General features: G+C 40.3%; 1 pseudogene; it reads right to left on the bottom strand.

The window, feature by feature from the left end:
- Positions 1-14,275: 14,275 nt before the first annotated feature.
- Positions 14,276-15,221, bottom strand: LOC122194872 (probable E3 ubiquitin-protein ligase BAH1-like; annotated as a pseudogene).
- Between the last annotated feature and the right edge of the window lie 2,016 nt (positions 15,222-17,237).

Raw genomic sequence — 17,237 nt, 5'->3', positions numbered from 1 at the left:
ACATTCATTTACTCTAGTGATCTACATCTCTTTTAAATCTCTCAGTGTAATGTGACTTCATATCAACACCTGTGATATAAATAAACTGAGTGGGTCAGGTTGGGAAACCTGGTGAGTACATAGGGTTTTCAACCCACAATAATACAATTATTATGTTTAAACAATCAAACAATCAACCCAATTATCCATCCCCATTATCTTCTTTATTCTTAAGGATCTACCCTAAGAACCAGCTATTTCTCATTCATTCATTCCTAAGGATCATCCTAAGGAAACAACATGAAGTCCATTATTGCGAATGACACATTGGTCAAGCGCAGCTGCTAATCTTGTCACTTAGGCGCAGCTTCCAGAATTGGGACATTTTCTATGAGGCGCTTCTGCCGGTATTGACCTTTAAACGCTACTGTCATGGTCATAAGGCTCCCTATTAGGCGCAGCTGCCGATACTGTCCTTACAGCGCAGCTGCTAGGACGTTTACCGTAGATCTAAATCATCTACGGGTTGTGGCGCAGATGTCGGTGCTCATCTATAGGGTACTAGGTCCATTGTTGCCAATGTATACCTATAGGGTAGTAGGTCGGTACTACTAATGTTCCTCTATTTCAGCTTTTATCCCTCATCATTCATCTACCCATGTTTTACCCAACATATTTTGTAGATATAAAATACTTTATACAGTTTACATCATTTAAAACATGTATAAAAATCTTTCACTAGCATAGACAACAAGTATTCAGACAATATGCACACATAGCATGTAATTTATATTAAATACTTCATATCTATGTGTAAGATGAAAGTAACTATGCACTCACTTGAAAGGTGGTGACCCAGCACTCGGACAGCGCTTCGATACTCTCAAAACGATTTTCTTCGATAAAACCTAGTACCAATACCACTAGGGTTTAGTCTAACGATAACCGCGACAAATTAATTAGTCTGACTACTATTATTATTATTATTATATAAGCATTAATAACACTCGATATAACTCATAATAATAGCCCAAATAATTATTTTAAGGGCCTAATAACATTCCTATAATTATTTGAAAGCTATATTAAAAATTGTGTAAGCGTAGCTCACTTACAGCGGATTTTAACGAAAACCGGAACTTAATTTGGAGCAGCGTTTCGAAACCGAAATACCCTTTTTCTCGGGACTCCGGGAGCCTCGGGGCTTCCTTCGGGAGCTAGGGGATTTTTCCTAGGGTTTAGGGGGTTAAAATAGGCTAGAGAGAGAAAGTAATTTAGAGAGAGAAAGAAAATTGGTGTGAGAATTCGGAAGGCTTCGCTGCCCTTTTATAGGTGCCTAATCTCGGATTTACGTTGGGCGTACCGAGGGTACGCTGGGCGTACTCCTCAGATAAGACTTCCAGCTGGCTTCGCACGTGGACCGACCTCGGAGTGGAAAAGAAGCGAACGTACGCGGGGCGTACTGGACCTCGGACGCGGGGCGTAATGCGAGGCGACGTGTCCCTCATTCGAAGCGAGCCGTGATCAGCAAGCGACGGTCAGGATTAAGCCACGTCATCAGTCCATGCATCAGCTTCGCAAATTCACTTTCCAACTTTAAAAATTCGTAACTTTCGCGTATGAGATCCGTTTTTGACGTTCTTTATATCCACGCGAAGGTGGGAACGTACTCTACAACTTTCGTTTAGACTCCGTCGGCTAATTTTGAATTGATTTTAAATTTTATATTATTAACAGGCTGGGATAGGATTGGTCCGTTAAATCCTCATAACTTCTTCATCCGACGTCTGTTTTCGCCCGTCTTTTTCTTGTTACGCTGCTCTTAATGAGATCTTCGATTCTCGTTCAGTTCGTGTCGGCTAAAAACCGTTCGATCTAATATTCGAATTTCGGGTTGTACACTGCTAACCCGAAACTTCGAAAAATCATAACTTCTTCATACGAAGTCATATTTGGGCGTTCTTTTTATGGACTCTCTTAGTTTAACATATTCTACGACTTTTGTTTAGATTGCTAAGGCTAAAAGGTCCTCCATCGTAAATTCACTATTTACGTCTCCCGGTGCCGTGCCGGTTTTGCCGTAAAACTTCGGCGGGCCATAACTTCTTCGTTATAACTCGGATTTTGGCGTTCTTTATATGTACGGAAACCTTGTAACATATACTACAACTTGGTTAAGATTATTTATTCTAAATAACCTTTTTCTGGAAAGTCGTTTTCGACTCTTATTGCCTCTAAATTAACTAGCCCGGATCTACGGGCGTTACACATATACACACATTAAGTCTTTTGGATGGCCTTTTTACCAGCTTCCAAGTCCCCAAAACCCTAGAAATCGTCTCTAAGCCTCCATGGTTGTTATTTTGAGCCCATGGTGTGCATTTTGGTGTTTTTGGTTCATTTCCAAGAAGATGGAGTTTGGTGCAAGGTTATGGATTAAGTAAGAGCTTGCTGATCTTGATTATGTGCTTCATTTCCAACTTGTTTGAGGTAAAATGTTGTGATCTTGTTCATTGTTGGCTTAGATCTATGTGGTATGAGTTTTGGTCCCTTTTTGGACCCAATAATGAGATCTAGTGGTTTGGTACCACTCCAGAAGCTATGAGTTGCCACTCTTGATGTTTCTGAGGTTCTAGATGCATAAAGTTGTATCCTTTAGGGTTTGGAAACCCCCATGCATGAGATGGTGTCCATTTGGTGAAAGTTTAATGCTCTATCTTGTAGATTGGGTCTTTTGGGGCATGCAAAGTCACCACGATTCTAGACATTTGAGTGGACTTAGATTTGTGATTTGCACTTTTGGACTTAATCATTAATAGCTTAATGTCGGAATTGGCTTAATAAATAAGTACGGTGATCATACAAGTCTGTATGCATAGCGTCCAAGCCAAATTGCATGTACGCTTAGCATACGGTTGAGTACACCCCGCGTACTCAGTCAGGAGGGTTTTTGCTTTTGGGCTTTGTGTTGGGCTTCCTTTTTGGGTTTGGGTGTTTGAGTTCTTAATGGGCCATCTAAGTATACGTGTTTTGGACTAGGAATTTTGGTTGGGCTTTAGGGCAAGGACCATGTAAGGGGGTTTGGGACCAATTTGGAAAATTGGGCCATATTTAGGCGTTGATTGGTTGTTTGGTTTTCCGGCCTTTCAGATTGTAAGTTTGGGCCTTAGTCTTGGACCAAGCTAGGATAGGCGTAAAATGGTCTTTTTACCTCGAGTATGGATTTATGGTTATGGTTTGGAACCTAATTGTTAATTGGGTGTTGTTTTGATATTGATAGTTCGGGGAATCTGTCAGCCAGCAGCCAGGATCGTCTGTGTGATTCGGCAGTGCGAGGTAAGTCTCCTTACTGGGTTTCGCGGGTCGAAGGCACCAATGTCGGCCCATTGTTTACATGTTAGGATGCTAGATGTATGTTCGACTCTTTCATGTGTTAAATAATGGTATACTTACCGAGTAAGGCACAATGCCAGGCAGGGCCTGATGAGGATATCATATGTTAGTTATCAGTATGTGTTTTTATGCTTACTGAGCGAGGCCTCATGACGGGCGGGGCTCGATGACTGTATGGGATGTTATAGTCTTTGTGATTATTACATGTTCTAGTAAGGTTATATGTTTATATGATTATATGGTTATATGATTATGTGTGTATCGGGCGGGGCCCAATGTAAGGCGGAGCCTGATTATAGACAGATCTGTAGTATGAGCGGGGCTTGATGTCGGGTTGGGCACGAGGCCGAGTGGGACTCGAGACCGGGTGAGGCCCGATGGAGGGCGGGGGCCCAATATGTGATTTATGTATGTGTGGTATGTGGTATCTTAGGGAGCTCAGTAAGCATTGTGCTTACGGTTTTCAGTTTATGTTTCCGCTTCGGTTTTCAAATGGAAGAGCTCGGGATGATTGCAGAGCACACACCACATGTTTTCGCATTTTGTGATTTACTCTGTTTTGATAAATCTTGATTACCTTGGTTTTATGGAAATGTTATGTATTAAAGATTTATTAATCTAAAAACGAAAATTTCATGTCATTACTTTTGGGACGTTACAATGAAGGATTGGTGGGAGTTTGTGACCCAAGGTTTTTTGCATGTAGAGTGAACTACAGTGACTTGGGAGTAGTTTATGGACATGTTGTGAGCGGAGTATGTTCCTCTTGTGGAGCGGGAGCGACTAGAACAGGAGTACCGGTCGCTTAAGCGTCGACTCGGTGACAGAGATCACCAAGATGATTATAGAGAGAGCTCTTTTTTGTAACGCCCGCGTTTCGGGGCTAAGCATTTCTTAGACAATGTAATAGTCTAGTTCAACTATTGTAACTCTTTTTGAAGTAATAAAGATGAGGTATTTGAATATTATGTGAATTTACATGCTTATTACTTATTTATAAATGTGTAATAAATAACGAATAAAAATAAGCATCAAAATTAAAGTGTGAGATAAACCCGATACCTTTACATAAAGTTGTAGTGGTCGAAACAAGGATTCCATAGATATAAAGAACGCTGAAATCCGAATTATAGCAAAGAAGTTATGACCCGTTGAAGTTTCCTGATGGAACCGGCTCGATACCGGGAAGCGTAAATAGTGAATTTATGATAGAGCGAGTTTTAGCCTTAGTGATATAAACAAAAGTCATAGAATACGTTAAACCGAGAGCTTCCATAAAAAGAACGCCCAAATCTGACTTTGTATGAGGAAGTTATGATTTTTCGAAGTTTTGACATAGCAGTGTACATCCCGAAGTTCGAATATTAGATCGAGCGGTTTTTAGCCGACACAACCGAAACGAGAATCGAAGATCTCGTTAATAGTAGCATAACGATAAAAAGACATACGAAAATGGACGTCAGATGAAGAAGTTATGAATTTTTAACGGACTAATCGTGTCCCGGCCTGTTAAAAATACAACTTTTAAAATAAATTCAAAATTAGCCGACGGAGTCTAAACAAAAGTTGTAGAGTACATTCCCGCCTACGTGTGGATATAAAGAACATCGAAAACGGAGATCATATGCGAAAGATACGAATTTTTAAAGTTTAGAGTCGAATTTGGGAAGCCTATTGCTCAATCGATGACGTGGCACAATCTGGACCCTCCATTGTTGACTCGGTACTCACCTTGGATATGTAACACGTCCCCCCTCGCTACGCCCAACGTCCGAGCTCGGAACGCGCGACGTATTGCTGTCTTCTGCGAACCGAATTAAGCCACGTCTCCCCACCGAAGCTTCGACACAAGGCGATCTTATCCGACGAACGCGCCGCGTACCACCTTCGGTACGTCCAGCGTAGACCGAAGGCTCGCCCTATAAAAGGCAGCGAAGGCTACCGAATTTCTTGCACATTTCCACTCATTCTCTAAATTACTTTCTCTCTCTAAGTGCCCTAACCCCCCTAAAAGCCTAAGTAAACCCCCTAGCACCCGAAGGAAGCCCCGAGGCTCCCGGAGTCACGAGAAAAGAGTCTTTCGGCTCGGGAACGTTGCTCCACCGAAGCCTGGTTTTCGAGAAACCTCGTTGTAAGTGCGCTACGACTACACTATTTTTAATATAACTTTTAATTAATTATAGTAACATTATTAGGACCTTAAAATAATTATTTGGGCTATTATTATGAGTTATATAGAGTGTTGTTTAACACTTATATAATAATAATAATAGCTAGATTATTAATTAGCCACGGTTAACGTTAGACTAAACCCTAGTGGTATTGATACTAGGTTTTATCGAGGGATAATTGTTTTGAGATATCGAAGCGTTGTTCGAGGGCAGAATCACCACATTTTCAGGTGAGTGCATAGTTACTTTCAGCTTACACATAGATATGAATTATTTTATATAAATTACGTGATGTGTGTGCATATTACCTGTATACTTGCTATCTATGCTGGATGAACAATTTTATACATGTTTTAAATGATTTAAACTATATATATATTTTATATCTACAAAATGTGTTGGGTAAAACATGGGTAGATGTAATAGTTTTTGTGTGACAAAATAAAATGATGAGAGGCCTCGTTATAGATGTTATTGATGATCCAGTCGTCTAGCGAAGTATAGATGACAACCACGGACTATTCTAGACAGTCCTGTAGAACACTAGCAGGCTCGCAACCTTTAGGTGTTTATTTGAACTGTGTGCTCACCAGGTGTACTCCATCCCCCACATGGTTTCCTTAAGGACATTTATTGCTGAGGAATCCCCTTAGCAGTAGTGTCTATCCCGATGATAATCATTAGGCTAGGTCCCTTATGATAGGTGTTTAGGGACGTAATAAGAGGATAACGGGAATGGGTAATCAGGTTATTGTTGATTGTTGAAATTAATAAACTTATTTATTGTGGGTTGAAACCCCTATGTGCTCACCAGGCTACCAAGCCTAACCCACTCAGTTTCTTGTATTACAGGTAGTGGCGCATGAGCATAGATGTGATGTATTGGGATGAGAGATTAAGGCATTTTAGGCCTGTAAATATGGTATAATGTAGTAAGGCCAATGTTGCATTGTTTATGCTTATGATCTGTATCGAACATGACATCCTGGGTCTTTTTAATGAAATACATTTCTATGGAAATGCTTTTGATAAATCTTTATCATATTTTGTTTTGGGACAAATTTCGCAACACTTTTATTTAAAATGTTACTCTGATTTTCAAACAAAGCATAAACAAAATCGGTCTTTTCTGGCCGTGAAAATGGGGATGTCACATTTTCTGCCCTGAGTACACCGCTTCAAAGCAGACACATATGTCGCAATACTTAAGTATGCTCAAGACTAATATTCGAGAGTTTGTATATACTCAAAAGTACCAGACCTTGAGCAAGATGCAGTCAAGCGCCAGGAGGAGGGAGATTGAGTTGGAGATTCAACAGAATGAGGAAGGGACAGCTTCAAGACAGTATCCGTCAGCGGCCAAGCGGTTCAAGTCCGCCGGTCGGAGTTCGGAATCAGCTAAAGGGAAGTGCAGATATTTTGTATGTTACTGGTGTGGAAAAGAGGGTCATTTTGGTAGAGATTGCAGGTGGAGTTCGTGAGTTTGTTTTCATTGCAGCCATGTGAGCCACATCAAATCTCTTTGTTTATTTCCCGTTTCCAGTAAGGTGTTGGACCTTGCACCCTTAGCTTAGCAGTTACCCGACGGTCGTCATGGGACAACAGGATTTTTGGGGGCTGAGTTTTTGAGTTGTTTGTTCTTTTTATGAATGAATTAATCATCTTTTCCCTTGGTTGCATGCATGTTGGAATTTGTGAATGTGGTGTGGATTTAGAGTCTCCTATGTATCTGGATATCAATGGTTGGGATCAAGTAGTAGAGTGCAAGTTGGTTTGGGTATCAAGGGTTGTGAAGTTGTCAGATTCAAGCATACTTCAATTAGGGGAGAATGAAACCTCATAGCGGGAAGACCCTTTACCAAGGTTCAATTCTTAGTCAGTATTTCTCCAAGTTCAAGACTTTCGTGAAACTGTTAAATTTTCTGGTTTCGCTTCAGGTTTATCGTCAGCTATTGGTTTTCCCTCGAGTTATATTAGGTTTAATTGCAATAGAAATTTGTAGGGCGTGTTTGTGCATTAGACTCTAGAGTGTTAGAAGCCTTGGTTGAGGGATGTGGTGAGACCTTCCTTGCATGGTCTAGTCTAATTGGGCCAAGGAAGTTTGAGTTGCAGCCCAAGGGCCTAATAGGGTTAATTAAGTCTTGTTGGGATGAATGTATGTCTTGTTAAGCCTGAGTGTTGTTGTTGGTTAGTAGATCGGGGTATGCCCGAGTGCCGTTCTTGGTTAGTAGATCGGGGGTAAGCCCGAGTATTATTAGTAGATAGTTGAACAGAGATGTCAGAACGAGTAGGAGTATGGCTTAGAATAGTATGTGATCGTTTGGTTTTCTTCGCATTTGTGCACTTATATGCAGAATGTAACGCCCGCGTTTCCAGGCTAGACATTATTGTTGATGTAATAGTCTAGGTTAACCTTTGTAACTATTTTGAGGTATTAATGATGAAATATTTGAGTATTATGTGTTTTATGCTTAGTTGTGTGGCTTAACTGAATTAAGAATAAAATAAGCGTCAAAATTAAAGTGTGAGATAAGCCTGATATCTTTACAAAAAGTTGTAGTGGTCGAAACAAGGATTCCGGAGATATAAGGAATGCCGAAATCCGAGTTATGACGAAGAAGTTATGACCTGTCGAAGTTTCGCGACAGAACCGGCATGACTCCGAATGACGTAAAATATGAATTTAAGATAGAGCGATATCTATCCTTAGTGATCTAAACGAAAGTCGTAGGGTTTGTTAAACCGAGACCGTGCGTGAAAAGAACGCCCAAATCTGACTTCGTATGAGGAAGTTATGATTTTTCGAAGTTTCGACTTAGCGGTATGCAGCCCGAATACTCGAAATAGAGATCGAGTGATATTTAGCCAAAAAATTTTAAATGAGAATTGAATATCTCATTGATAGTAGTCCAACGATAAAAAGACAGACGACAACGGAGTTCAGATGAAGGAGTTATGAATTTCGAACAGAGTTTTCCTGTCCCGGCCTACTAAAAATACTATATAAGTAATATACTTATAATATATTAAAAATCCATTCAAAATTATCCAATGGAGTATAAACGAGATTTGTATAGCATAATCTCACCTTCGCGTCGATATAAAGAACGTTGAAAACGGAGTTCGTATGCGAAAGTTATGAATTTCTGAAGTTCGGGGTGTGAACCCCAAAGTTGTGTCAGAGACCACGACGTGGCAAGCAGTGCCACGACGTGGCAAGTCTTCTGACACCTCCGGGAGTCCCCCAGACGCAACTTGCGATGACGCATGCAGTGATGATCAAGCCCACAACGTGGATAAAGGTGCCACGACGTGGCAAGGGCAGATTTTGCCTTATAAATAGATTTGAAGGGCCAGCCGTTTAGGGTTGCTATTTTCTCTCCTCTCTCTCTCTCTCCCGTTTTACCTCGATTTACATGCAAGAAATATCCCCAAGAAAGTCCCAAAGCCCCGAAGATCCCGAGAAGTGCAATTCCCGAGCCGAAGCTCTGCCCACGAGGAGTCCGGTTTTTGTGAAGATCTTCCAGATCTACCGAAGAATACTACTTCTACAAGCCGTAGTGCTGTCTGATCATCTTCTGATCAAGTGAGTGTGTAGTTACTTTCTTCTATCTCATGGATATGATTTATTCTCTATGAAATATGTGTTATGTGTATGTGTCTCATCTTTTATCTGGAATGTGTTTTGAATGAACATACTATACAGGTTTTAAACTATGTATAAAAATGTATATTTTATCTACTAAAATGTTAGGTATAACATGGGTAGATAGTTGTCTTGTGATAAAAAGATGAGAGGCCTCGATGTTTTTGATTTAGTCATCTAGCGGAGTTTAGATGACGACCACAGACTTTTCTAGATAGTCCTGTGGAAGGCTAGCAGGCTCGCCACCTGTAGGTGTTAATGAACTTGGGTGTTCATTCACTGTACGCCATCCCCCTCATGGTTGCCTTATTTGACTTATATTGCTGAGGAACCCCCGAAGCATGTGTTGTCGTCCCGAATAAATATTCTTAGACTAGGTCCCTTATGTTAGTTGTCTTAGGGACGTAAAGTGAGAATAACGGGAATGGGTAATTGGGTTATTGTTGGTTAGTGGAATTAAATATAATTATTTATTGTGGGTTGAAAACCCTATATGCTCACCAGGCTCCCAAGCCTGACCCACTCAGTTTATTTGTATTACAGGAAGTGGCACAAGGGCATAAGATGGATGAATCATCAAGTTGTTTTGTTTATAAGTTTGTATATGTATATATTTGTTGAATGACTTCTAATGTTATCGTTTATGCTTTATGGTCTGTTTCGGAACATGACATCCCGAGTTTTGATTATATAATGAAAATACATTTCTTGATGAAATGCTTTGGTAAATATTATTTTATCATACTTTGTTTTTGGGAACAAATTCCGCAACTCTGTCAAATCAAAAGGATTTACTCTGAAATTATTTTAAAAGCATAAATGAAAATCGGTCTTTTCTGGTCGTGATTTTGGGGATGTCACACAGAATTAGCATGACGGTGGTTGGCCGAGAAGGTTTTGGGCCGATCAAATTTGTTGATTTTTGGTCGGTTTCGTTGAGATGGGGGTTGTGTCAGATTTTAGAGTCTCGTTTGATTGTCTTGAGCATAGGGTGGAACCATTATTGATGATGGTTTCAGATGTTTGCATTTCAGTGGCCTCAGCCGCATTGAAGGGGGTCAAGTTTGAAGGACCTTCAGGGGTTATATCATGAAGTAGAAGCGAGGACTGATTTCGAGACAAATCTAATTTAAGTGGGGGTGAATTGGAACATCCTGTTTCCTGCACTACTAGAAAAACAACCTTTTACGACGCGCAATGCGTGTCTTAAAAGGCGCAGACGACGCGCAAATTCGTGTCAAGAAAGGCCCTGTAATAACGAGAGACGACACGCTTTTGCGCGTCGTCTATTTACGACATGCATTTACGATGCGCAATTACGACATGCATTTACGATGCGCAATTACGACACGCATTTACGACGCGCGTTTACGATATGCATTGCATATCAAGAAAGACCCTGTCATAAATGAAGATGACACGCATCTGCGTGTCGTAACCTTATGGCGCACATTTACGACTCGCATTGCGTATCATTAAAGCCCCTGTCAAGAAAGGTCATGTCATAAATGAAGATGACACACTTTTTTTGCGTATCATAATTTTATATTTAAAAAAATATTATTTATAGATTTACTAATTTTCAAATTAAATTTGTATTTAATGTCTCATAATAGAAAATAAAATATCATATACAAAAAATTACAACCCATTGCATAAAATTTAATGTCATACAAATAATCGTTACATGGAAAGATAAAACAAATCAATAGAAGTTGTAACAAAAATTTACAAACTAATTAGATACAAGAAATATAAAAAAAAATATACCCTCAAATGCTTTTCAAAGTCTAATCTCCATGTCAGCTCTTCAACTCACTTCTCTAGTTTGTCCTTAGCTTCTCTAAGAGCTCCAACATCTCTTGCAGCCTGTGACAACATATTACAATTTTTTAATTACTATTTATTCTTATAATTCGAAGCATTTAGATAAAATTGTAATATATAATACTTAGATTTTTTTAAAGAAAATCCACTCACCAGCTTCAACATTCTTAATTCTTTCCTTGCTGCCTTTGAGGAAACTCTCTTTACTTGATAACTTTTAGCTGCATTAAGACAAAATACAAATCATTATATTTCTACCCTGTTCTTATTTTTAACCTTTAGTTGAATTTCAAAATGAAAATGACAAGATTTTCTTACAATGTCCATTTAACAAGTCTAGGCCTCTCTCATGTAAAATCTTCAAGTAAAAAACGTATCCAGACAAGAAAACATCAACACCTGCTTCATATGGACAATATTTCATTCCATAATCCTTCTTAAGACTAAACACAACATAATCAAAAACATTTGAATTTATGAAAACAAGTAAAGATAATATGCAATCCAGGGAAAACATGAGAATAGTGAAAAGGAAAGAGCTAAACTTGGACTTTGACTTCAAACCGACTCCTTTTCAACTTCAGTATTCAAGCTTTTCTAGGTGAATTTGTAACAGCCCAGATCTCCAGGTATCTTTTATGCTTATATTTTTGGAGTTTTGTGAGGGGACTCGGCGAGTTGGAGCTCAAACTCGCCGAGTAGGATCGCGGTTCAGGACGCGGGTTCGCGCCCGGACTCGACGAGTCCAAGGAATGGACTCGGCGAGTCCTCGCTGTTTAATGAAACCCTAAATTCTCGGTCCTAAGCCCTATTTAAAGGACCTTATGGCCCTTCATTGTGGCTACCTTTATCTTGAGAGCACTAAAGCAGCTGAGGGATTCGTGTGAGTGAGATAAGAGGCTATTGTTCACCAAATTTGTGTGTTTTTGCAAGAAAGGAAGAGGAAAGTCAAGCTAGAGGAGTTAGGGAGCTTGGATCTTCTTTCATTTCTTCAGAGGAGGCTTCTTGAGGTATCATTCAGAGCTTATTTCCGTATTTTTGTTGATTTGGTCAAATCTAGGGTTTCTTCATGCCTTATTTGCTTTGTATTGGAAGTGTGAGAGGTCCCATGGGGATATGGTGCTTAGATCTGGACCTTAGCAGGTCCAGAGAGTCCCTAATGTCATGTTTTATGCCCTCTCTTTTGGGTTAGAGGCTAGGGTTGCCATTTTAGAGGTTATTTCCCCAAAAAGAGCCTTGTAGGTGTGTTATGAGCACCAAGATATAGACTTTACGTGGTAAATAAGCTTAGGAGGGCCAGATCTATGAGTGGATGGTGCAGATCTGACCTTAGAAGCTAGTTTGAGTAGATGCATGGCATGGACTCGCCGAGTCTGAAGAACATACTCGGCGAGTAGCATGAAGATTGTCCTTGACCACTCAGTGAGTGGTCCAGCCGAGTTATGAGTTGACTCAGTGAGTCAGGGAGAGTTAGCGAGGGTTGACAGGTGGACTGAGTCGAGCTGGGACTCGCCGAGTTGTTCTTAAGACTCGGCGAGTTGAGTCGTGGTGGCCCCGCGATTCATGCCAGGTGGAACCCGTCGAGTCAGGGGTGTACTCGACGTGTCAAAAAGGGAATTCTAGAGAGTTGGTGAATACGTATAGACTCGCCGAGTCGCCCTAGTGCACTCGCCGAGTCCGGTCAAAGTTGACCGTTGACCGTTGACCAGAGTTGACCAATGTTGACTTGATAGGGGTAGTCAACCTTAGTGGTAAAAGTGTTAATTAGAGACATCTGATGTTATAGGAGGATTATAGCTCAGAGGATCGAGCACGAGTGATTTTCTAGGATTCGCGAGTTATCGAGATACACGAGGTGAGTCTTCTCACTATACTTTACCCTGAGTAGGTAATCAGAGTTATGTGTCAGAGTATGTGTATGTCATGTGTATGCTATGTGTTGTACTGCATGATGTCTATGTGATTTATGTTGTGCATGTTTGTAGAGTTGGAACCGGAAGGTTCCTAGAGTTAGAACCTGAGGGTTCCCAGAGCTTGGGTGCACGGACCCATAGAGTTATAGCCTCGAGTGGCTAATATATGTTTATTTGGTATTTTGGGGAACTCACTAAGCTTTGTGCTTACAATGTTAGTGTTGTTGTTTTAGGTACTAGCGATGACCGTGGGAAGGCGTCGGCTTGATCTGTACACACGCATGGGATTTTTGATATATATATGATCTTGGGATTTTGTATGATGTGAATTGGGATTTAAACTTAATGTTTTTATGAAAATTAAATGAGAAATGTTTTTATAATTTGCGAAAAAATTATTTTGAAATTCACGGTGTTACATAATTCACTAACTCCTCTTTTGACCTGTACTAAAAATCATGTCTAGTAGTCTTACCAGGCATGTTAACTAATTATAAAACAAATCATATCAATATCTCAACTTTTTAACTAATGACAAAAATAACCTTGTCAATGCAACGATTGAAAGCATAATATACATTCACATGGAAAGTTCAGTTTTTTTTTTACATTTTCATGGAAATCAGGTACATAATATTGAAAGCATAATATACCTTCACAGAAAACTCTTTAAAGAGTTTCTTAGTTCGAGTGAAAGACGTTCCAAATTTCCAGTATAAACTGTACTTGGGAGGTTAGTAATAATACCCTTAAGTCTGGGTAGACTCTAGAAAGAGAAAAATAATTTAAATTAAAAATTAAAAATAGCAACGTGGTTTCAATTTGCTTAATTTAAAGAGAGAGAGAGAGTATGAACCTTGATAACCAAAAATTCAAGTTTATTTGTATTCTGTTTAGCTTTCCTTCTTCCTTTAGAAATTCTTTTTTTTATTAAATCCGGTTCAAAAGCGTAAAATCCAACCATTGAATCAGATAACTTCCAACTCACACCAGTTACTTTTAGCCGGCCTTCTTTTCTAGGTGTAACACTTAGTTGAGCCTGAAAAAAGTTAAAAATAAATAAATAAATAAATAAAATGGTCAACTGTAAAGTCAAACTCAAAACTCAAACTCACCAGTGTGGTTTCGCCACCTGTCAATGTTATATCGACCTCGGATAATGTAAAAAGAGATGCGTCTGAGGTTGTTTTTTCTTCTTCAATACTTTGATCTACAGATGAGTTGTTTGCATCTGAGTAGTGAAATAATAATAATAGTATTATTATTATTATTAAATAATTAACCTTTACACATTATAAATTCAATTTTTTAAAAATAGTGAAGTTACCAGGTATTGTCTCGTTTGGTGAATATTCACACATTAGGGTAACACTTTAAATGTAATCTTAAGCTATGAACTTTTCATAATTTCGATATATAGTCAGTCATACCAAGCAAACAACACAAGTTAGACTGTATTCTAGAACTACATAATCTGGAAGCACCAATTTCAATACGAGTTTTGAAATTATAACACTGAGATCACAAGAGAAATAACTACAAAGCTCATAGCAGATGATTTCATTTGATTCACTGAAATTCATATAAAAAGCCACCAGTTCAATCAACCATGGTGAATGTAAGATCTCCAAGTGTTCAGCCTGCAGCTTAGACCTGAAGTTCACGCCACATACAGAGTTGTGCACCTGAAAAACAAACATAAATCATAATCACAACACATCAATCCAAAAATAAAAGAAAAAACAGCAATGTAAAGAAAGAATAGGATATTCGCTTACTTTGTCGTATTTCTTAAGAATTTTCCTAAGAGCTATAGCATTCATGATAACATATTTGATTAACATCTGCCCTTCCAGTACAAGTGCTTGTTGATCACTTTTGAAACATTGAAACAAGTGTAGTAACTATCTCGGCATACCAATTTTGCAATGAAGCTGGACAAGATGTTTGACTCTAGAGCTAATACACCCCATTATATCAAAATCTTCTTTCATTATCTCGCTAAAGAACATTTGATCACACCCTACATTCATAAGCAAATCATGAATAAAAACATCACAATCGTATACAATACATGCTACGTGAAACTCCACCACTCTCAATCATGACAGATACTTCAACTGGTAAATAGTTTTTCACTATTAAAGGATTACTTAATGTAATCAGGTGAATACACCTCTTATTTGACTGATCCTGGTTCTCTATCTTATCAGCAATAGCATCATGAATATGTAAATTTGATGCCTTGTTTACCCTCCCAGTCCCAGTAGAAGGCAAACACACATCATGCATAGACACACAACAACGAAAAGGATGACTACTCATAAGAGAAGGGTAGCAGACAAATGACCTCAAATGTACAGTCTTACTTTAATTAGAAAGAATAATGGAAATGCTATAAGGTTAACTCCATAGGGAAGTGCTCCCTAATGGACGCCATGTAACATCCCGGAATATCAAGAGTAAAGTTGAAGGGCTAAAAGAGTAAATCGGAAAGGGCAACTCGGCGAGTAGGGTCGCGATTTTGGTCGCGTGTTAAGTGGCCGACTCGGCGAGTCGGCGGCAGGACTTGACGAGTAGGCGCTGAGTGGAGAAAACCCTAATTTCGGAGGATGAGCCCTATGTAAAGGACATTATACCCTCTCCCCAGCCTCCTTACCTTCCCTTAAGTCCAGAAAACCCTAGAAACGCGATTGTGAAGGATTGGAGTGCAATTGAACCTTGGAAAAGAGATTTGGAGGAAGATCTTGGAGAGTTAGGAGGCTTGGAGCAAGGGGCTTTGCTTAGATTCAGATTTATTTGCTGTTGAGGCTTCCTTTTGAGGTATAATCTCGTTCTTGGGCTGTTATTCTTCTAGATTCATTATTCTTGGAATGTATGGGAGGTTTAGCTTGTGGTATCTTGAGTTTGAAGAGTAGATCTGAGGTTGCTACCTTAGATCTGGAGTGGAGGAGGTCTGAAGTGCATTAAAGTCCCTGTTCTTGAGTGATTAGTGAAGCCATCATGTCCCAAACCCTAGCCCTAAAGTGTAAAATGCCTAGATCTCTTTGGATTCACGTGAAGTTTGCCACTTTACGTGATGGATGGGTTGTAGGAGGCTAGATCTACGTTTTGGATCAATTGCATGGCCTGGAAGGTTCTGTTTGGGATGAGATCTAGAGGCACTCGGCGAGTCACAAAGGTGTACTCGGCGAGTTGCTTGAAGACGGTCTGGAACTCGGCGAGTTGGAAGAACAACTCGGCGAGTAGGTTGAAGATAGCCTTGGACTCGGCGAGTCTGTTCTTGGACTCGACGAGTCTGGTCGTGAGGTCCAAGTTTCTTCTGGTTGAGCTGTGACTCAGTGAGTCAAGGGATGACTCTGTGAGTCGAGTGAGAAGGACTCAGATTTGCTGGACTCGGCGAGTTAAGTCACGGATGGGGGAAATTCTGTGTATGTGAACTCGGCGAGTCATTGGGTTGACTCGGCGAGTAGAGTCGGTCAGAGGTTGGCTTTGACTTTGGCTTTGACCATGGGCTGACCAGTTATTTTTCCAGGGGCATTTTGGTAATTGTTGAATATTGTTTTGAGTTCAGTGTCTTGGTGTTGGCCAATGTTGGAGATCGTATCAGTGGTTGGAGTAGCTTGGGTTTATCTGATCAGTCGGCAATTTCGAGGTGAGTTATCCTCACTATATCAACAGGGTCTAAGGCACCAAGGCCGGCCCTTTATCGGATTGAGATCCGGGTATTTGTTGTTATGGTATTGCTTTGATATGTTGCATCCTGGTAGCTAAGGTGGTATATGTTAGAGACCTGATTGAGGTCAGTATCCTAAGATATAGGGTGATGCCATGTTAGTGACCGGTTAGGTTGGTATCCTAGTTAGGATGATGATATGTTATGTGATCTGTTTGATCGGTTTGTTGACTGTGAATTGTTATATGATTGTATGTTTATGTGCACATGGTTGTTTGGACTGGAGTTGGGTTGAGGCGGGTCCTGCTTTGTGCTGTAGGCCAAGATACCCAAGGCGGACCGGTTGTCCCGAAGGCCCAGCGAGCGGTTCGGATAGGCTGTAGGCCCCAAGAGGGCGGACCAGATGCGCCGAGGCTCGGAGAGTGGACGAGGCCGACTGAAGGCCCGGTGCGGGCGGACCAGTAATACTGTAGACGCAGAGAGTGGACCAGGTGGATTGAAGGCCCGGTGCGGGCGGACCAATCACACTGCAGATTCGGTGTATATGGCTAGACTCAGAGGGTGGACCAGGTGGACTGTTGGCCGATGCGGTGGACCAGTCACACAGTAGACCCGAAGTGCATGGTTGTTCT

The sequence above is a fragment of the Lactuca sativa genome, chromosome 1, assembly GCF_002870075.4.
Source record: "Lactuca sativa cultivar Salinas chromosome 1, Lsat_Salinas_v11, whole genome shotgun sequence".
Taxonomy (NCBI): Eukaryota; Viridiplantae; Streptophyta; class Magnoliopsida; order Asterales; family Asteraceae; genus Lactuca; species Lactuca sativa.
This window is presented reverse-complemented; position numbering and strand designations above follow the sequence as displayed.